General features: G+C 38.9%; 1 protein-coding gene across 3 annotated transcripts in view; it reads left to right on the top strand.

The window, feature by feature from the left end:
* The first annotated feature begins 468 nt into the window (after positions 1-468).
* Positions 469-23418, top strand: part of UBAP1 (ubiquitin associated protein 1) — a 62965-nt gene continuing 40015 nt past the window's right edge. Inside the window, exon 1 of one of the 3 annotated variants that reach the window (XM_006863043.1) lies at positions 469-698. The gene's annotated coding sequence lies outside the window, so the exon portion shown is untranslated. The remainder of the gene's footprint in view (positions 699-23418) is intronic. The other 2 variants (XM_006863044.1, XM_006863042.1) reach the window with 2 other exon arrangements.

Consider the following 23418-nt stretch of genomic DNA (forward strand, 5'->3'; position numbering starts at 1 on the left):
CAGGAGACATATAATAAACACAGAAGGCAGAGAAAATATAAGATTAGATTACCTGTTTTAAATTTATTGAATATCAGAATTGGAGTGAAAATTGGAGGTTGTTTTCCAACGCATTCATTTATAAATGAGTAAAATTAAACTTAGAGAGGCTAAGACTCGTACTCTGTGCCTGAGTCGGGACCGGAAGCTAGGCATCCTGATTTCCAAGTAGGATCCATTGTTAAATCTTCGTGCTTTCCTTAGCTATTCAAGGCTATCGGCTGTCCAGCCTTGGTCACCTCTCCAATCTTAACGCTTTACTCTCTTAGTGACCCGTTCTCCTCCTCCATAGGTCCATCGAATTTACACGTTGTAATTGCAACGCCCCAGGATGCAGACGGAACTCAGCGCGAGAGAGGTCAGCAGTGTCACGGTCTGCCCCTCCCATTGGCCTGGGCGGGTGGAGCGCGGCGCCATGACGTCAGACGCCCAAAGGGGCGGAACCGCGAGGGGAAGGAGGAGGGAAGTAGGACTTCAACATGGCGGCTGCGGTACTGGCGGTGTCTACGGTGACGGCCTGGCTTGGGGCGGCCAGAGTTGGAGGCGGTGGCGTTCGCTTTCCCTAGGGGCTGTCAGGAGCTCTTCGGAGACCGAGCCTGGGCGGCCGGTCGGCGCCAGCACCTTTTGGCTTCTAGGACGGCAGCTGTTACGGCGTTCAGGTGAGGGGGCCTTCCTATGGGGAAGGGGAAAAAATAGGCGGAGTTCGGGGGGTGTCCGTAAATTGGGAGACGGATGGGGGAGGATGCCCAGGGAAGAACCTGGGAGGATGAAAAGAACTGGTGATGAGGGGTGGAAAGGGGAAGCACCCAGAGATCTGTGCCCTGGGGTGGATTTTGGGAGAAGGGTCGGAGTGAGATCAGAGTTGAAGGGGCGGAGGGCAGTTGGGATGCGGAAAAATGAGTTCGAATTGAGACTGATAACCTACTGGAAGATAGGTGCAGTACACAAATTCTGGTTAGAGTGAGGGTCGGTGGAAACTAGGTGAAAGATGTTGGGGAGGGAGACCCAGATTTTACTAAAGACGGTGAGGGATGGGAAGTTGAGGTTGAGCTGGGGGCGTGAGAAATTGATTTCGTTCTTCCTGAGGCAGTGAAATAAGATAGTGAGTGACTGAGTTTTGGGGATGTTTTTATTCACAATGTCTGTTCTCCAGGTATGTTTATCTTGCCTTTTTTGTTTGTTTCTTGGGTGGAGACTTAATTTTATAGTGGACCTGGGCCTCAAAAACAGTCTCTCTTCTTTTTTGTATGGTGTCAAGTGGTATTTCATTTATTTGATTTGCTGTCTCAGTGATCTTTGACCTTTGTGATGTTGCCACGCATAACTGTCTCTTAAAAATGTGGCTGGGCCTAAAAATACACTGTGTGTTAAAAAGTAAAATTTTAAGAGTTTTTAGACACCTTGAGATGTTTAAAACCAGATTGGCAATTGACTGTTAAATATATTTTGTTCTTACCTCACTTCCTAGTGCTTTGTCTCTTTCTTGGACTCTTATACAGTATTTGAGAATTTGGATACAATGAATGTTTCTCTTTGAAATTTTGTCAGGTACCATGGTGGAAAAAACAGAGCACTTAGTCTTTCCAGTTCAGTTAAACTGCAAGTTTCTGTATTCTCTTATATCAGAGAATGTGAAATGTCCAAAGTCAGGAGAATTACATTGTCTGATTGACTTATATTCTTCAAATAGAATTTCATAATTTATTGTTTCTTAGTTGGCCTTCATCTATTCTGCTACTTACTCAAGTTTTAATGAATGCCTACTGTGTGTTGTATTAATAATGTGTTTTATATTTAGTTGTTATTAAGTGCCATCGAGTCGGTTCCGGCCCACAGCGACCCTGAGCAGGGTTTCCAAGGCTGTAAATCTTACAGGAGCAGAAAGCCTCATCTTTCTCCTGCCGAGCAGCTGGTAGTTTCGAACTGCTGACCTTGCGGTTCACAGCCCGATTCTTAACCACTACACTACCAGAGCTCCTAAGGGTTCTCTGGGGCATGTAATTTGGTCAGTCTCAGATTGGATCACCATCTCATTCTTCTTCTAACTCAGGTTTAGTAGATGATCATAGCTCATTCTCAAGAACTTCAGACTTCAACACAGATTTAGAATCTTCGCTCCATCCTAAATCTAGAATTACCCAGCAAATCCCAGCTTGAAACTGAAAAAGGCGGCAGAAACCCAGAGAGGGTCTCAACTTGGAGTCCGTTAGGATCCAGAGAGAGGATGGGTAGGTACTTACTTTATATTTAGGGAAATGGGAAAATTAATGTTTTCCCAGTGTTTGGTTTTTAGGGAACATCATGATCACTGCACAGCAGGTTTGAAAGTCACTTATTAACCTGTTGTGGCCTCACTGAAGGAAAAAAAAAAGTTATTTTACAAATGAAGGCAAAGGAAAAATAATTAAATGTGAATATAAGAGCATTATTTCATTTGTTTAGTACTTAAGACTCATTCCTTCATTATGGCATCTTATGTGTATCTGAAAGGTTTTATTATTCCTTTTAATTTAGAAGAAGACAGTAACAGTGTTGTGGTAAAATAATGCTAGGTCTATAGATAATTCTCATCAGTGCTGGTTATTTCAGCTTTCTCTGACTGGAAAATGTTACTTTGTGTTTTTGTTTCTTTCTATTTAAAGTGAGGACCCCAGAAGTTTAATCCAGTGATTAAAATTCTTTCTGAGTATTTTTAACAGTGTAGATGTGTATAATATTCATGGTGTAGATGCCAGTATTGTAAAATTTTCCTGTTTCTAATTATATTGTCAAATATGTTGAGGTTTTTCAAATGTAGACTATTATAAGTGTAAACTTTTTCCACAAACTCACCCCTTTATCATTAATAATCAGATAGTCTCTTTAGAATAAAAAAACATTGAGTTAAAAGAAACTTAGAAGTCACCTGAATTTAGCTTCCCACATAGTTTGAGAATCCCTGCTTGTGTACCACAAAACCAAGTAAAAGTCTGTCCTCTTTTCCAGAATCTATAAGCTTATGGGAAAAATTCTTTGATTTAAGAGAAAGAAGTTAAGATCTTATAAACTCTAGCATACAATTTCCTGGAGTGCTGCAGCTGACCCAAGCCATTGTCTTTTCAGTCTCCTCATATACATGTGAGGAGCTCTGGTAGCTGACTTAGGCTGTGAACATCAAGGTCAGCAGTTCGAAAGTACCAGCTTCTCGGCAGGAGATAGATGAGGCTTTCTGTTCCTTTAAAGATTAACAGCCTCTGAAATCCTGTGCAGGGTCCCTGTGAGTAGGAACTGACTCCATGGCACATAACCACCACTACCACCACCATATACATGTGAAAGCTGGACAATGAATAAGAAAGATCAAGGAGAATTAATGCATTTGAATTATGGTGTTGGTGAAGAATATTAAATATACCTTGGGCTGCTAGAAGTACAAACAAATAAATGTGTCTTAGAACAAGTACTGGCAGAATACGCCTTAGAAATTATGGAGAGGCTTTGTTTCACTTACTTGGGACATGTCATCAGGAGGAACCTGTTCCTGGAGCATGGCATCATGCTTGGTAAAGTAAACGGTCAGTGAAAAAGAGAAGCCCCTCCCTCAGTGAGATGGATTGACAAAAGTGGCTGCAAATATGGGCTCAAACATAAGAATAATTGTGAGGATGGCCCAGTGTTTCACCTTATTGTTTATAGTTCTCTGTGTGGTAGGGTCAGAGAAAAAGAGGAAGAGCCCCAGCGTGATGGATTGGCAAAGTGGCAGCATCAGTGGGCTCAAAGCATGGCAACAATTGTGAGGTTGGCCTAGGACCTGGGCAGTGTTTAGTTCTGTTGTACATAGGGTTGGTATGACTCGATGGCACCTAACAACAACAGTGTGTTGGAAGTGACTTGGTGGCACCTAAGGAGTAGTATTTTCTTGTCAATTGAGGATTATGGTTTCAGGTTAAAAAATTTTTAGGTTAGAGTAGCAAGATTTACAAAGAGAAAGGCACTGACACTGGCTATATACTGCTGTACCAAGCAGCGTTAAACATTTTACATACTCTCAGTATTCACAATACAAAGGGGCTTCAAAAAGCTATTGGAAAAATGGAATTAAAGATAGCGTATATAATATATAATGCATATCTTTAATTCTATTTTTCCATGAACTTTTGTGTGATTAGGTAGATAGATTTTGTGTGATTAGGTATGCATGTTTTTGTTTTGTTTTATATTTTTTGAGGAAACTGAGGATCAGAGAGGTTGTATACTTTAACTAAGATTTATAGAATCTGTATTTGAACTTAGTTCTGTCCAATCTCAATACTGTATCAGTTACACCATGTTGCCCCTCTTAGTTGGTCAGAAGTTTTAAAGTAATGCCATTTTAAATTACTTATTCTTACTGAAATATTATTATAACTTGAATGATGATAGCTCATTAAATTTTAGTCACTTATGATGTCATCAGTATTCTAGGAGGAAATGAATACCTGAATATTTTGTATTGCACAAAAAAACCTGATAAACTGGATAAGGACTAAAAGTTTTTTCTGTTTTTTGTATTGCTGAGTCAGATTAGACCCAGTTCAGGACCAGAATTTGTGTTTGTCAGTAGTTTGCGTATGTTCTCAGAATTCTGGATTGTTTATTATCAGGTGCTTAATACAAATACTTCCAGTATTTGAGTCACTGATTTGTTCATGGCAATGGTAAATCTTGTGGTTACTGAGTCAAGCGCCAGCACTGTATGTTTAGGTTGCTTTACTTCCTCCCCAGTAATTAATATTGTCAGACCTTTACATTTTTTTCCAATGTAGAAATGGTTTCTCTAGTATTGTGTTATTATTAGCTTTTCCCTAAGTTGAGCATCATTGCATATGTTCATTGATCATTTGAATTTCTTTTGTAAAATATGTATTCAAATTATTTTCCTGTTTTTATTTTGGGTTTCTCTTTTTTTCACTGATTTTAAGAGTTTAAAAAATACATTCTGGATTCTTGTTAAATGCCATCTAGTTGATTTGGACTGTAGTGACCCTGTATAGGATTTCCGAGGAGCAGTTCGTTGTTTTGAACTGCTGACCTTTGTGGTTTGCAGTCCAGTGCTTATCTTACAGCGCCACACCAGAAGTCCATATTCTAGATACCAATTATTCATTTATGGATTGCAAATATTCTTTCCCAGTTAGTCACATGTCTTCATTTCATCAGTCTTTTGGTGAGAAAAGTTCATAACTTAACTTATTGAACTTATCAGTCTTATCTTTTATGGTTTGTGCTTCTTGTATCTTTTCTGTCAGACATTCTATTTTAATAAATTTGACAGTATATATATAATGTAGCATCTAATCTGACATTTGGTTCTAGTATCTGCTTGAAGAAGCAATAGAAAGGCAAGCCATTTCTTGCTGTTTCTCAGGAGTTGCTTTCCTGTCTTTGGAGTTGAAAGGCCAGAGTTTAAAAGCAGCTTGAATAGTGACTTAAATACAGGTTACTTATGTTTTCGTAAATGGAGATACCAGTCAGATTTATGAATGAGCTGTGCATTTTACTAAATGTTAATAATGTGGTAGACAATGAGAGCCCTTTCTTGTGCGGATTGTATTTGATACAATACATAATGAGTCACTCAGTCTAAGCGGTTAGCATTTTAAAAATATTTTCAGAAAGATTTTTTGATGTCTAGTTAGTACAGCAAGGAGCTCTGGTAGCGTAGTGGTTACGAATCGGGCTGTGAACCGCAAGCAAGGTCAGCAGTTCGAAACTACCAGAGGTTCTGCGGGAGAAAGATGAGGCATTCTGCTCCCGTAAAGATTTACAGCCTCGGAAACCCTGTGCAGCGTCGCTATGAGTCGGAACCAACTCCACAGCACTTAACAACAACAACAACAGTTAGTACAGCGTTTGCCTTTATCAAGAATAGTTGTGAACTATGGAAGGGCTGATACGGAAACATTTTGGAAGAAGTTTTTTTTTTGTGAACTCTGTTCATTTCCTTGGGAATGTGTATTTTCCTTATATCATTAAACTCTTTTAAGTTCTACTACAAAATCTTAGTGACATTTGATTTTCTCTGTTGTATAATGAAACAGTTTACAAAATTCATTAGGGACTGCTTTGACTTTGGGAGCGAGGTGGCTCCATAGGATAAGCACTGGATTGTGAACCACTAAGTTGGCGATTTGAGCCCACCAACCTCTCCAGTCCCATAAAAAGGTTTATAACCTCAGAAACCCTATACAGGGCTATTATAAATTGAAAATGATTCCATGGCATTTAACAACTTTGACTAGGAATTGTTTTTCTAAGGAGTTGAATGTTTAATGCTTCGTAAGAATTACATTGAGCACACCAATGTTCATAGCAGCACTATTCACAGTAGCAAAAAAGATGGAGACAGCCTAAGTACCCATCAATGAAAGAATGGATAAGCAAACTTTGGTACATATACATAATGGAATATTATGCTACCTTTAAGAATAACAAGGAAGCTGCAAGCCACCACATAACATAGATAAACCTTGAGGACATTATGCTGAGTGAAATTAGTCAGTTTCAAAGGGACAAATATGGCATAAACTGTTATTATAAAAGCTTAAGAAAAGATACCCATACTAAGGAGGAAAAATTTTTTTCTTTGTTGGTTACAAGTGGGGTTGGAGTAGGGGATTTTGGGGGAGATGGAAGGAGGCAACGATAGAGCACAGGGCAGGAGCAGACACATAGTTCAGGTGTTGGTGGGGACAAACATAAGCAAGGGGAGGGTGTGGAAGAACAAGGTAGATAGGGGAACACTAAGGTTTGCATGGGCTAAATGGGACAGAGGTAAATAATGATGCATGCTCAACCGTGGAGCAACACGGCTCTGTGATGCAGGGATGGAGGCATAGTCTGAAGAGGGGAAGTAATACTAAGATGCTTGACTATCTGATGAATATTGGTTTCCCTTGACAACTATTATAAAATAGACACTCGAGTGGGATAGAAAGGAAAGTCAGGAAACATGATTAGAGAAAGCTTATAAGCCCGTGTTCAGCCTACAACTGATTGGAATACCTAAAAGGGGTTCTAGAACTTGCCCGGTGAAATAGGCCTGTTGTGGAGCCTTTGCAGTGTATAGGACCGTAGGTGGAATCCTGAGCCCCAATCTGAACCTTCTGAGGTGGGACATTCCCACTAGAAAGGACAGGCAGACCATCCTGGAACAGCTAGAGCAATAGAAGATACACCTTCAAAGAAAGATCATCAGGAAAAACCCAAAACAAAAATGTCAGCATGACTAGCTACTGTAAGAATAAGCATGTTGTTCTGTGGGAAGCCATCAAGGCAAGCAGTCAAGTTCCTTCAGGACAACCCCCACTCTAAGACTGAAATTCAAAGGGAACACATGAACAGGCATGTCAGTTTGCTGATGACCACGTTGGTCAACCGGTGAGTGGCAGAGGGGGTAGGGCAGCAATGAAGAAATGGGTTGACCACAGACCATTGACTCCCATTGACATGGAGATGAGAGAAAAGAGGAAGGGCTGGGTGGTCCAAAGTGTGGTGAGACCTGGGGACACCTGAGCCCATGGATAGGGACATAGTCACGGAGGGCTAGAGCTGAGAGTGAAGCATCCAGCTGATGTGAAGTGAAAGGAGATGCACAAGAACACCCAAACTTGCAGATAGGGTTGATGATCAGAACTCCACTAGTTGTTAAGTGCCATCAAGTCGATTCCCACCCAGAGCAGCTGGTGAGCTTGAACTCGACTAGAGGACAATAAAAAACAAACAATTTTTGAGAAAGGAAATGAGGGTAAGTTACTACAATTTAATGAACTTGACATATATTCATGGAGGTAGTAGCTCAAAATACCAACAGAGAAGGAGGGAGTCTTCACAGCAAGTATCAATACTATTCCCTCTGTACACAGGGTAGATATGGATGGGCAATTTAGACATTGACTAATTAAAATGAGGGGGCGATAAAGACCTGAAGTGACCAGCTTACAAGGTTTTAAGAGGAAGTTTAGTGTAAGAGTGTGTGAGGGAGGATAGAGTCCCCACTGATTAGTTTTCATCTTGTCTAGATGGGTCTGGTAAAAAGAGATGGGGATAAGATTCTTATGATTCAATAGTAATTGTTTTCATGACTAATTGTGACTGTCACAATTGTAAAGGTAGAACTTTTGTAACAAAAATGAGGGATTAGTTAATCTTACAGTCCAGAAACAGAGGCCCCTAGGACCATCAAGGGAAAAGAGCCCAAGTGGAATGCGGGACCTTATCCAGAGAAACAGTGACACCAGAGATGGAGGTAGAGATGGGGACATGGAGAGAGGGAGCAGCTGAGGATTCTACATTCATGGGAAGAGAGGGACTGAGAGCTGGTGTTCAGGAGGCAGACTTGCAGAATGTGCTCTTGGTGGTGTAAATTATTATATATGCCTGGGTGTTTGGAAAAAAAAAGCTAAAATGAATAGAGAGTAATACTGTTAACTGATGGTACATGGAGGGCATTATAACCATTGTAATGAAACTGGGTGTATGATTTGTAAAACTGATGATCTGCCCTGTAAACTTTCACTCAGTTCACAATTAAAAAAAATTACATTGAAATAAGAAAGCTTCACCAGATTTTAAACATACTACAAATACTGTACAGTGATGTACATGAGTAGTAGTCCTATATGAGTAGTAGTGTATCCTTGACATTTGGGAAAGGTGGTTGTTGTTAAGTGTCGTGGAGTCGGTTCTAACTCATAGTGAACCTGAACAGGGTTTCCAAGGTTGTTTACAGGAGCAGAAAGCCTCATCTTTCTCCCATGGAACAGGTGGTAGTTTCGAACTGCTGACCATGAGATTAGCAGCCCAATTCTTATGTACTTGGGGAGTTTTGCATAATTACCATAGTATAGAATATTCTTCATGAAATACAGGAAGCTATAATTGAACATTTTTAGTATACAATCAGATGTGATTGGTAAATAGAAGAGAACAGCAAAGTTAGAGATAAGGGTATTTTTAACTACTTTTAACTCCCTATGTTTTTATGTTATTTCTTACCACTCTCTGGCCTGTTCCTCAACTCTCCTTTAAATAACTCATTGGAAACTATAGTCAGGTCTGAATGCTTTATTTATACTGTAGCTCATCATCATGATCTTGGTCCCTGACAGGGTTTTACATCCTCTTTCTCATTTCTTTTCTGATTGATAACATGGGACTCAACAGCACTTAGCAACAACAACAATCATAGTATGTTCTTGCAAATGACTCGATGGCACTTAACAACAACAGCAACAATAGTGTGGCGCTGTGGGCTAATGCGTGCGTCAGACTGCAAAGTTGTTTGAACTGCAAGATTGGTAGTTCAAGCTCACCAACTGCTCCTTGGAAACCCTATACAGAGTCTCTATGGGTCGGAATCGACTCGATGGACACAACAACAACAACAACAAAAATATTGCATCAAATTGCAAGGTCAGTGATTCAGGCTCACCTGCCGCTCCTCGGAAACCCTATACAGGGTCAATATGGGTCGGATCCAACTCGATGGCACTTAACAACAACAATATTTCATCCTATGGAGCCCTGGTAGAATAGTGGGTTATATGTTGGGCTACTAATTGCAAGGTCAGCAGTTCTAATCTGGCTGCTCTGTGGGAGAGAGATGAGACTTTCTGCTCCCATAAAGATGTGCAACCTCAGAAACCCTATACAGGGATACTATGAGTCAGAACCAACTCTACAGCACACCACCAATATTTCATTCTACAGTTTGGTCGGGGAGGGTATGAGTGGTAACTTCTCCATTTTCTCCTTCCAGTAGATTATTATACCTTAGTGGTTACGAATCGGGCTGTGAACCACAAGGTCAGCAGTTCGAAACTACCAGCTGTTCCACGGGAGAAAGATGAGGCTTTCTGCTTCTGTAAAGATTTGCAGCCTCGGAAACCCTGTACCAGGGTTGCTATGAGTTGGAATAGACTCCACGGCACATAACAACAACATTTGTATTAATCATTTTGTAAATATGAGAGGGAAAGGTTTTTTTTTAAAGCTTTTATTGTGAATTGAGTGAAGATTTACAGGGCAGATCATGTTTGCATTCAACAAATCATTGCAATGATTACAATCCCCTACATGTACCATCAGTTAACAGTATCACCTCTACCCCCCCCCTTTTTTTTTTTTGATGTACACTTACCACACTGAAAATATATATTCGTTTAATTGTCTAAAAAGAAGCTCTGGTAATGTAGTGGTTATGAGTCGGGCTGCTAACCTCAAAGTCAGCAGTTGGAAATTACCAGTCATTCCGCAGGAGAAAGATGAGGCTTTCTGCTCCCATAAAGATTTATAGTTTCAGAAACCCAAGTCAGGATTGCTTTGAGTTGAAGACTCCATTGCATACCACCATTGCCACCAATTGTCCAAAGGGCACATTTTCCAAGCCAGCCTCCTGCCTGCAGGCACACAGCCTTTCTCAGTCCATGGGCTTTAGTCTTGTGCTGCCATTTCCTCTGTTGTCTTCGTTTTTTTATTTAGGATCCCATGTTCCACTCATTCTCTTCCCTCTTGATGGTCCGAGGCTCCTCTGTTCCTGAAATGGCAAATAACTGCTCCCCCCTTTTAGTTAACATCTCTTTTACATTTATAGTTGTTACAGTCACCATTAATCCTGATAACAGTTACTCACAATTGAATTATAAAATCCTATCCCCTTCATCTCCCATCCCTATTCACCAGACCTATCTGGACAAGAAAACTATTCAGTGGGGATTCTATCTCACCCCCCTCATTCTGACATTAAGCACTTTCATGAAAGCTAGTAAGTTAGCCACTTTGTGCCTTTATTGTTGTTGTTGTTGGTAAGTGCCGTCCTGTTGGTTCTGGTACATGGTGACCCTGTATAGGGTTTCAGAAAAGCATCTGGTGAGCTTGAACCGCCGAGCTTGCAGTTCAGACCAACCTTGTAGTATACCACAGTGCCACATACTAGAACTCCTCATGCCTTTATAGCCCCCATTTTTGCTAGCCAAATTCTATCAACCCTGAGGAGGTAAACTTGATCCTTGATAGGACAAATCCTTCCCTTTCTGTTGGAATTTTGGGTAACTACTCTGATAGTAAGGAGCTCTGGTAGCATAGTGGTTACGAATCGGGCTGCGAACCTTAAGGTCAGTGGTTCGAAACTACCAGCCGCTCCACGGGAGAAAGATGAGGCTTTCTACTCCCATAAAGATTTATACCCTCGGAAACCCTGTACAGGGTCGCTATGGGTCGGAACCGACTCGACGGCACTCAACAACAACAACAACAAACTCTGATAGCAATATTACGAATCGGGCTGCAAACCTCAAGGTTAGCAGTTTGAAACTACCATCTGTTCCGCGGAAGAAAGATGAGGATTTTTGGTCCTGTAAAGATTTACAGCCTCAGAAACCCTGTATAGGGTCACTATGAGTAGGAACCAACTCCATGGCACATAACAGCAACAACAATCCATAAGCAATTTATTGCACCCTGTATCACATTTCCTTATCTTCATCTGATCGAGTTCTGGTCAGCAAGCCATTCAGGCTAGGTCCCCCAACTTCAGACCAGTTAGTTGCTTCAATCTTAACTCTAGCCCCCAGTGAGTAGGTCAGTGTTCATGGATGGGCTCATGAATCCATCCATCTCCCTAAACTTGAAACCAGTCAGCCTTTAAAGAGGGAAAGTTTTATGACATTAAGAAATTTATTAACCAGTTGTCATGGAATTATCTGACTCATGGAGAGTCCATGGAAGAATAGAGCTCTGCTCTGTAGGGTTTTCAGTGACTGACTTTTTGGAAGTAGATCACCAAGCCTTTTTTCTAGGCGCCTCTGGGTGGACTCAAACCTCCAGCCTTAACTGTTTGCCCCCCTACCATAACTCCAAGAAACTTATGATGTTGTTGTTCAGTGTTGTAGAGCAGGTTCTGACTCATAGTGACCCCATATAGGATTGTTGTTGTTGTAAATGCTGTCGAGTTGGTTCCGACCCATAGCAACCCTGTGTAGGTTTTCTAAGGAGCGACTAGTGAGTTTGAACCGCCTACCTTGTAATTCAATCCTACTTTGAAGTCCAACGCATTAACCCACAGAGCCATACCAGAACTAAAATTAGTCCTGTATGCTGACCAGAACTTGATTAGATAAAGATAAAGAAGTTTGCTACAGGAAGCAAGCTTAAATTGCTTATGAATGTAGTTGCCCAGAATGATTGTTTGGGCTTAGCCTCAATTTTTCATTCAACTCGCTTTTTGTCTGTTTATTCATTTATTTAGAATTTTGGGTGTATATTTATAAATATAAAAACTATAAATAAATATGATTTTGTCCCTAGTTTTCCTTTTTATGTTATTCTTGTCATTCTTGTTTTATTATTCATAATATTCTTGTTTTAATATTCATAATATGCTAATCTCATATAATAATTTGCAAATCTGGCTGCATTCATTCAACAGATCCTGGTTATGACTTTGACCTATCACTCTACTTAGTGCAGTGATAATGAAACAGAAGTGGTTTCTATCCTCATAGTGCTTATAGCCTACTGAGGAAAACACATTCTGTATAAAATTACAATCTGCATTGGTATGTTTGTTTCCATTTTATGTGCTGAAATAGGAATAATCTGCTTCTTAAAGATTTGAATAGAACCCCTAAGTAAAGGCATCTGTTCCAGTGTTTACTTAATCATAAAAATATTTCATTTGGTGTTGAAATTATTTATCAGTCTCTACTCTTTCCATTCAAATCCTTAATGCTCCACAAAGTTGTGCCACTTTTATGTTGTTTGCCCCTTTTCCACACAGTAAACTCAAGGAGGTTATAAATTCTGAAGTTTGTGGGAACGCCCTGTTACTTTATTGTTTCTGTGGGAAACATCAGCCTGATTTCATATGACTGGAACAGTCAGAATGATGTAATTCACTAAGTATGAAGACTGCTGAAGAGCAGAAAAATTGTGCTTGTGATCACTTCTTTCAAGTCAGATTACTAGTCCTCAGGCATGGTAGCTAACTTGTATTTTAAATTTACCAGTTAATGTGCATTAACTACTTGTCGAGTGAACTAGTGTTATTAGTGTCAGGTAGGATGTATTTTCTGTACCTTAAGTGAAAATATGGGTGTGCACTACATACACCACTGAGTCATTGACTCTGCAAGTGATTACATGTGTTTATGTGTCCTCATAACTAAGAATATGAAGGCTTGTGTTTTTCTAATATGTGTAAGTTAATATTTTGGACAGTAGTAGCATTAGGACAGTAGAGTCCTAAGTTACAAAAGAAATCATCTGGACCCTTAATTCTGAAAAGAATGGTAGAGATCATTTACTCCAGATTGGTTTTCTGAAAGAAGCTCTGATTCTTTTAGAGGTTTTGATTGGCTCCAGTTCATGCCAAATTGATGAAAAGACTGGGACTAAAAGTGCTCTGGCTCTGTAGCATAAGCACTGGACTGCTCAACAAGATTCACATTTGAGCTCATCAGCTGCTCTGTGAGAGAAAGGTGAGGCTTTCTACTCCCATAAAGATTTACAACCTTAGAAGCGCTATATACAGGTTTGCTATGAGGGGGAACTGACTCAACAGCACTTGATAACCACAGAAGAACCCAAACTTTAGTTGTCCAGGGTGTTTTTTTTCTCTCCTGTCTTTTGGTGTGAATTGTGATGTGGTTTTTCGAAGAGTGGGGAGGAGATGACATTTTGGCTCCCTAGAGAAGGACATTATTCTTGGAAAAGTAGAGGATCAGCAAAAAAGAGGAAGACCCCAACAAGATGCAGCCACAGTGGGCTCAAACATAGCAATTGTATGGATGGCACAGGACCTGAAAGTGTTTCATTCTATTGTGTGTAGAGTTTCTATGGGTTGGAATTGACTAGGCAGCATTTAACAACAACTTCTTAAAATTGTTTTTCTCCCACTCAGTGTTTATTAATAATGAAAAAAATTAAATTGATAGGCTCATGGTCAATTTCTTTTGTTCATTAAACTCTAAATCACTTTGATGAAAGCATTTACAGTGAATTTAAAATAATGGGTAAAATACCACTTTGTAATCTCTAATTGGCTTGTGATTTTCTGTCATAACTTTCCATTCTGAATTTTAACTAGTCAGTACTTTTCTGATATTATATTAATTCCACAGGTCTTAGAAGTTCAAACTATTGATAAGTACAAGGGATCATTCCATTTCAAAAGATAGCATATGGTCAAAAGTCAAATACTATAGGGACAAGTCCAAAGTACACTGAAGACATTGCCAAAGAAGGCTCTGGGAATTGATGGCATACAAAATGAAATCTTTAAACAAACTAATGCAGCACTGGAGGCACTCACTCATCTATGCCAAGATTTTTGGAAGACAGCTTATACTTGGCCAACTGATTGGAAGAGATCCATATTTGTGTCCATTCCAAAGAAAGTTGACCCCAAAGAATGCAGAAATCATAGGGCAGTATCATTAATACCACATGCAAGTAAAATTTTGCTAAAGATAATTTTAAAAAGGCTGCAACAGTACATTGACAAGGAACTGCCAGAGATTCAAGCTGGATTCAGCCAAGGATGTGGAATGAGTGATATCATAGCTGATGTCAGATGGATCTTGGCTGAAAGCAGAGAATACCAGAAAGATGTTTACTTGTACTTTTTTGACTGTGCAAAGACTTTTGACTGTGTGGATTGTGATAAAATATAGCCAGCATTGCAGAGACTTGAGTATTCTGGAACACTTAATTGTGCTCATGAGGAACCAGTACATAGACCAAGGAGCAGTAGTATGAATAGCACAAAGAGACATTAAATGGTTTCAAATCCAAAGAGGTGTGCGCCAGTGTTGTATTCTTTCACCATAATTATTCAGTCTGTATGCCGAGAAACTGGATTATATGAAAAAGAACATGACAGTAGGACTGCAGGAAGACTCATGAAAACCTGTGCTATGCAGATGATACCACCACAGTCTTCAGTATGGGTTGCACTTCAATGTAAAGAAGACAAATATCCTCACCATTGGAGCAATAAATAGCATCATGATAAATCGAGAAAAGATTGATGGTGGTCAATAACTTCATTTTGTTGCTACTATCAACACACGTGGAAGCAGCAGTCAAGAAATCAAATGAAGTATTTTATTAGGCCAATCTGCTGCCCAAGACCTCTTTATAAAGTGTTCAAGGGAAAAGATGTGAGCTTAAGGGAGTAAGGGGTGCCAGACCCAAACCATGGTATTTTCAGTAGCCTCATATGCATGTGAAAGCTTTACAATAAATAAGGAAGACTATAGAAGAATTGATGCATTTGATTTAAGATGTTGGAGAAGAATATTAAAGGTACTATGGACTGCCAGAAGAAGATACAAATCTGTGTTGGAAGAAGTATAGCCAGATTACTACTTAGAAGACAAGATGGAGCTCTCATATGTCGAATCACTGGTATATGAGGAGATACCAGTCCCTGAAAGTACATCATGATTGGTAAAGTAGAGGGTCAGTGAAAAAGAGGGAGACCCCCACTGAGATGGATTGGCACAGTGGCAGTAGCAATGGGTTCAAGCTTAACAACAATTGTGAGGATAGCATAGGACTGGGCAGTGTTTTTTCTTTTGTGCATAAAGTTGCGATAAGTCAGAACCAACTTGACAGTACCTAAGAACACTGACAACACAGAAATGCATTCTGATTTGCACATTAGCATTATGAAGTCCTGGTGTGGTGCTGTGAATGTGCTGGACTTCAAAGTCAGTTTGAACCACAAAGTTGGCGGTTCAAGCTTACCAGCTGTTTCTCGGAAACCCTATATGGGTCGGAACACACGCGGCGGCACTTAACAGCAACAACAATAACAATTATATTTTCAGTAAGTTTGAGGAGAGAGTGCGAGAGGATAGGAAAAGTCTGCTTCTGATAGAAACTAGGCACTGAACTAAGTGCTTGGAAGATTAAGAGGAGTAGAGTTCAGGAAAATCTTTGTCTAGATTTTCCTTGGCCTGTTTTGGAATTAGCTAGGGTTCTTAACTGCTGTTCTTATGGAATCAGATTGGGCTAATATTTGCCTTGACCGTGCTATGCTATCTTCTGTGTATTGTCGTTTTTTAAATTTTTTAATGAGTTGAGATTCAGCTGTAATCAATTTTTATTAAGCTATGTGAAATGAGCTTTGTATTGGGTCAGTATTTGCTTTTATAACTTTAAATAGAATATATGATAAATAATATGGGTAAAACATTATTTGCAAGTTAAGAGTAATTCAGTTAGTACAGAAACTCGTGTTACAGCAACTTGACTGTTAAAAATAACTTTTATTTTTTAAGTTTTTCATAAGGAAGTTTTAGTGTATAAGATCTAAGTTTACCAGTTTACTGATACTTAGAGGTGTGGCATTGTGGGTTAATGCCCTGAACTGCAAAGTCAGCAGTTCAAGCCTCTCCAGTTGCTCCTTGGAAGTCCTATACAGGGTTGCTATTAGTTGGAACCAATACAATGGCACTTAACAGCAACAACAACAGAGTACTTGGAAAATGGTTTACTCTCTTGCTAGTTGTTTTTCAGTTTACCAACCTTTTTTGTATTTTCTGCATGCTGAGTAATAGGTTGTTGTTGTTTTTTAAATGATCAGACTCACTCAAGATATTATTTTGTGTGTGGTGTAATAAAATGGAGCCCTGTTGTGGCTCTGTAGGATAAGCACTGGACTGGAAGCTTGAGTTGAAGCTCAAGGTGGCATTTCAGACCCACTAGCCGCTCCTCGGAAACCCTATATAGGTCACTATGAGTCAGAATCAACTCAAAGGCGCTTAACAACAACAGTTTTGATACTTTATTATTAGGTACAGATTTGATTTTTGTCTTATCATGTTGGCATGCAGTGCTAAATGTGTGGATATTAACTTGTTCTGATGTGAAATTTGATGATTCCCAAAGCCACTTTTGCTGTAAATTGGAGAATTTCTTGGATTTACTTAGATCTTGGGAAATTTCTGATTGTAGCTATTATTGTAATAAAAGTATGATTGTGATAATTTTCTGTGATGTTAAATTGTTGTTGTGTATTGGGAAGTTGTTTCTTGTAATAGTACTTTAATAATGATATGAGAAAGAGAAGAAAATATGAGAAAATTAATATAATTGCTGTTAGGCTTTTCTTCCTTTTATGAAAGTGTCTGGACCTTGCCAAGATAATTATTTTCATTTTCTTGGTTTCCTGTCCTGCCTTCCTTTCCTAGCCCTCATCCTTTTTCCCATTTCTTGCCCCATTTCCTCTTCCATATCCACTCTGGTTCCTTCTTTCCCTGTCCGTTTCTTCCTTTTATAACCTATTTTCCCCATCTCTTCTTTTTCTTGTTAGGTTGCTAGGTTCTATTTAATTGGTTCCAACTCATAGTGACCCCAGAGTGGAACACTGCTGTCCTCATAATCGTGGCTATAATTCAGTTTATTGTTGCAACCACTGGTGTCAGTTCATCTTGTTGAGGGTCTTCCTCTTTTTCACTTTTCTTTACTAAGCATGATGTCCTTCTGCTGGAACTGGTCCTTCCTGATGTTGCTGCCATTGTTGTTAGGTGCCATTGAGTTGGTTCTCACTCATAGCAACCCTGTGAACAACAGAATGAAACACTGCCTAGTCCTGCACCATCCTCACAATGGCCATGTTTGAGCCCATTGTTGTTGCCACTGTGTCAGTCCATGTTGTTGATTGTCGTCTTCTTTTTCGCTGACCTACTTTATCAAGTATGATGTCCTCCAGGAGCTGGTCCTTCTTGGCAACATGTTCAAAGTATGAGATACGAAGTCTCGCCATCCTTGCCTCTAAGGAATATTCTGACTGTACTTCTTTCAAGATAGATTTGTTATTTCTTCCGGCAGTCCATGGTATATTTAGTGTACTTAACTAAAACTATAATTCAAAGACATTAGTTCTTCATTTTCCTTATTCATTGTCCAGCTTTCCCATGCGTATTGAGGCAATTGAAAATGCCATATCATGGGTCAGGTGCAGTTTAGTCTTAACTTTTCTAGGTAGGTATCTCATGCTCCACTCATGGTCTTCCTTCTTAATGGTCCTGGTATTGTCTTTTCCTGAAATGAAAGATTAATTAATTCTCCTTTTTAGCTTCACATCTTCTATAATTACAGTGTGACAATCACAATTAATCCTGCTAATAATTATTCACAATTAAATCATAAAATCTTATAAACATGGATGAAGGCATCTTAAAGCATACCTGAGAAACACTTTGACAGACCAAAGGTCAAGTAACTTGGGGCTTTGCTTAACATAAATTTTGATATAAAACATGATCTGGATTTAATGGTGGACACATACATCAAACTCTACACAGCTAAGTCAGAGCTTCCTACAGGTAATTCAGAAACCATTGAAAATACCTAAGAAATTATTTTAAAATAGGTTTTTTTCTCAGATTTGATATTTGGAGGAAAACCTGTAAGGTCTATGGAGACCATTTAATGACTGAGTATCTTTGTCTATAGGTACATTGAACACATTAGCCATTGATAATCTCCCTGTTTAAATGGCCTCTCTTTGAACTCTTATGCTTTGAAGATGCATCTGTTCTTCCAGGAGATAGCATGAAAGTACCACATTTTGTTTCTCTGTAATCTCTTTTGTGGCACTCTGGAATTGTTTTAGTTACATCATTTTAGACATAACATTTATTATCACTGTGGATCCAACTGTCAGGTATTAAGTGACAGTTCTTTTAAGAAATAAAATTTTGAGAAGGTTTGGGAGGAAGGAATATAGTTTAATATAACAATGAATCTCAAGACTGACCTTTGACTTGTGAGAATTTTAAAAATGCTGAAAATCTGTAACGGACAGTTAAAGGAATTACTAGAGTAAGACAATCTCGTCTAACAAGGATTTCAGTATAGATTTTGTCTTTATCAAATGAACCTAAAGGAACAAGTTAGTTAAAGTTAGAATGGAAGAATTTACCATTGTTGTTCCACATCTGGTTACTGCTGTTTACGTTCCTTTGTTGAGCCTACACCAAAATTTTTTTGGCAGGTATATGCTGAACACTTCGGTTTCATGGTCAAGACAGAATCAAAGGATATGGACACTAATAACTGATACATTTGTTTTCTTCTGTCTTTTCCCATGACTATATCTACTGCTTCATTTTGATTTATAAGCAAAACCTGGAAAACCTACAAAATTAAATGTTTTGAGGTTTATCTAGAAATAATACAGAAAACACTATGGTATTTTTGGTGAAATCAATTTTGTACAGTTTATTGCAATCTAAATAAAATGTGAATTTTGTTTTAAATTGTAAAAAAAAAAACAAAACAAAAAAAACTTATAAACATCATCCTCCGTCCCCTTTAACCAGATCCATTTGGAGAAGAGGAAAATATTGAGTGGGGATTCTACATTACCCACCTTGTTCTTAAACTTACATACACACACATGATAGCTTGTAAGCCAGTACTTTGTGTCTTCATATCCCCCCATTTTCGATAGCTAGTGTCTAGATTGCTTGTCCCTATCAACCCAGTGTATTGGGGAGGTAAGCTTGATTCTGGAGATGAAGAATCCTTCCATTTCAGTTGGAATTTTGAGCACTTGTGTTCATAAGCCAAGGACATTGACTCTATCTTGATAAGCCATTAAAATGCCTTTGGTCATTGAGACTGTGAAGTTTTACCTCCTAGCCCCAAATTCACTGCCCATGAGCTGACTCAGAGCAACTCTATAAGACAGAGTAGAGCTGCCCTTTAAGGTTTTGAAGGTTGTAAATCTTTACCCAAAGTAGACTTGCCACATCTTCTTCTGCAGAGTAGGCTGGTGGGTTTGAACTGCCAACCAGTGTAGCCAGCATAAAAATCTTTATTGTAAAGGTGCAAATGTGTATTTCTAGATTCTAAAGATTTGTGAAGGTCATAATGGGGACTACATTCAGTAAGCTATTTGAATATTTAAGGAAAACCTATAAAACAAAACAAAACAAAAACAAAAAAACAAAGCCTGTATTTTTATCAGCTCTATTGAAGTATAAGGAGTCCTGGTAGCTTAGTGATTAGGCTTTGGGCTACTATCCGAAAGGTCAAAAGTTCAAATCTACCAGTTGCTCCACAGGAGAAAGATGAAGCTTTCTGCTCCAGTAAAGATTTAATGCCTCAGAAGCTCTATATAGAGTTGCTATGAGTTGGAACTGATTCGATGGCACTTAACAATAACAACAGCATTGAAGTATAATTTTAAAACAGTTTACATCCTTTTGTTTTAAGAGACTTTGTAGATATTATACATAATTTAAATAAAGTTATCTATTGTTTTCTGATTTTTCAAACTTAAATTGTTGGTGCTAATCATTGGAACTCTCCCCCACCTCCTTACTGCTATTTTCTTTTTCCCTCTCCTGTTTTTTCTCTTTTTGTCTCTCACCCTCCCTCTGTTTGCTCTTTTACTAAATAATTATTGAGGTACAATTCACATAACATAAAATTAAAGTGAACAATTGAGGGGCATTTAGTATGTTCACAATATTGTGCAACTACCACCTCTATCTTGTTCCAAAACATTTCCATTTACTCTAAAGTTGTTGTTGTTGTTGTAAAGTGCCGTCGAGTCAATTCCGACCTGTAGCGACCCTGTGTAGGGTTTCCAAGGAGCAGCTGATGAGCGTGAACTACTGACCTTGCAGTTCAAACGACTTTGCAGTCTTGATGCATTAGCCCACATCGTCAGACCAGGACTAAAGTAAAACCCTTTAAATGTTGAGGGATTTCTCCCCACACTCTGACCCTCTTTCTGTCTCTGTGGATTTGCCTAATCTGGGCATTTCCTATAAAATGAAATCATGTGGTCCTTTGTTTTTGACTTCTTTCACTTAGCATAATGTTTTAGAGATATTGATGAATAGTATACCATTGTAGGTATATATAGCCCTGGTGGTACTGTGGTTAAGCACCTGGTTGCTAACTAAAAGGTCAGTGATCCCAGCCCACCAGCTGTTCTGTGGGGGAAAGATCCATCAGGCTGCTTCTGTAAAGAATTACAGGCTTGGAAAGTTCTACTTTGTCTTATAGGGAGGGTCACTGTGAGTTGGAATTGACTAGAAGGCAGTAGGTTTTTGTAAGTACCGTATTTTATATATTCCTTCATCAGTTAATGAGCTGTTGGGTTGTGTACACTTTTTGACTCTAATGAGTAATGCTCCTGTGAACATTTGTGTACAAGTTTTTGTGTGGTCAACTGTTGAATTTGTCTTAGGGATTTAACGTTTTTATTTCTCTGTAGATGTGGAATTAAAATGCTGGGTCAAGTAGTAAGTCTACGTTTATCTTTTTGAGGAACTGTCAAATTATTTTCCAAAGTGGCTATTCTATTTTACATTCATACCATCTGTGTAGGAGGGTTCTAATTTTTCCACATCTTTACTAATGCTTGTTATTATTTATTTATTTTTATTATAGCCATCCTAGTAGGTATGGTAAGTCCTGGTGTGACTTGCACTGGACCTCAAGGTCCGTTTGAACCGCAGGTCGTTGGTTCAAATTCACCAGCTGCTTCTCAAAACCCTATGTAGGGTCGCTGAGTCAGAACTAACTCAAAGGTACTTAACAACCACCACCAACAGTGGGTACTGTGGCTCTGTGGGATAAGCATTGGACTATGAACCACAAAGTCAGTGGTTTGAGCCCACCGGCTGCTCCAGGGGATTAAAGTGAGGCTTTCTATTCCCAAAAAGGTTTACAGCCTTGGAAACCCTATATAGATTGCTTAGAGTCTGAAAAGACTCCATGGCACTTAACAATAACAATGGGTGTGAAGTGGTATCTCATTGTGGGTTTATTTTTTTTTTATTGAAGTGAGATTCATATAAGATAAAATGAACTATTTTAAAGTGAACAATTCATCAATACTTAGTACATTCACAATGTGTACAACCACCACCTCTCTAGTATCATTTTGATTTGCATCTCTTAATGACTGATGTCCATCTGGAGTCCTGGTATGGGATAATGCACTGGACTGAAATGTTGGTTTAAACCACCAGGTCGGTGTTCCAAGCTCACCAGCTGCTCCTTGGAAACCCTATACAGGGTTACTATGAGTCGGAACCGATTCAATGGCACTTAACAGCAACAACAGCATTGTCCATTTAAGAAGTCCTAGTGGCACAGTGGTTAAAAGGCTCAACTGTTAACTGAAAGACTCTTGGTTTGAATCCACCAGCTGCCTCTGCAGGAGAAAAATGTAGTAGTTTTCTGTTAAGATTTACAGTCTTGAAATCCTATGGGGTAGTTTTACTTTACCCTATAGAGTTGCGCTGAGTTGGAATTCATTCAGTGGCATTGGGCTATGTTTTTCTTTCTTTTTTAATGTCCACTTGCATATCTTTGAAGAAATGTGACTACTCAAGTCCTTTGCCCATTTTTTTACTTTATTTAAAAAAAAAAAAATTGTTGTTGAGAATATACAAAGCAAAATACAAGTTCAACCCTTTGCCCATTTAAAAATTGAGTTACTTATATTTTTATTACTGCATTGTAGATTTCTTTATATATTCTAGATACCCATCCCGATCAGTGATTTGCAAATACTTTCTTCCATTCTGTGAATTGTCTTTTCTTTTTTTCTTCTTTTGGTTGAAATAAGATGGATGAACTTCATCATCTCTCTTTCTTTTTTTTTTTTTTTTAAAGTTTCTATTGTGGGGTGATTACATGGGAGAACATCAACTTTACACTCATCCTGTCGTATTTCATTTCATTGCAGTAATTACAATCCCCTCCATGCATCATCAAATAACACAGCCCCGCCCCCTGGCCACCAGTACACAGGGTTGTAGGAAAGGGAAAGTTATTCACAAGCTAGAAGCTAAACACATGTTAACTTGGGTGATGGGGAAGGCAATATATAAGAGGGAGGGTGCCACAGGAAAGTAGTGAACGACAGGAAAGAATGTAAGAGTTAAATTGAATTAGAGGTAAGTATTGCTACCTTATGGTACATGGAGGGGATTGCAATCATTGTTATGAAATGAAGTATGATTTGTTGACTGTAACATTGATGATCTGCTATGTAAACCTTCACTCAATTCACAATTAAAAAGTTAAAATTGATGATCCATGTATTTCATAATTTTAGCTCCTCATCAACTAGACTATTAATTAGAACATGTCATATTATATGAGAAAACTGAAATATTTAAAGTTTAGAAATATATATAATTTGAGAACAGACAAGATGGTGGATCGGGTGGAAGAGCATGAAGGAGCTCCATCAGGAACAATACAGAATACCTGACCAAGCAGGCTCAGGGGATAGTCCCAGAACTCTGAACCACATATAAAGGAATATTTAGAAGGTTGGAAGGCTTACAGCTGGGGGAATTTGTGGCAGAAGCAAGA

The sequence above is a fragment of the Chrysochloris asiatica genome, unplaced genomic scaffold, assembly GCF_000296735.1.
Source record: "Chrysochloris asiatica unplaced genomic scaffold, ChrAsi1.0 scaffold00053, whole genome shotgun sequence".
Classification (NCBI taxonomy): Eukaryota; Metazoa; Chordata; class Mammalia; order Afrosoricida; family Chrysochloridae; genus Chrysochloris; species Chrysochloris asiatica.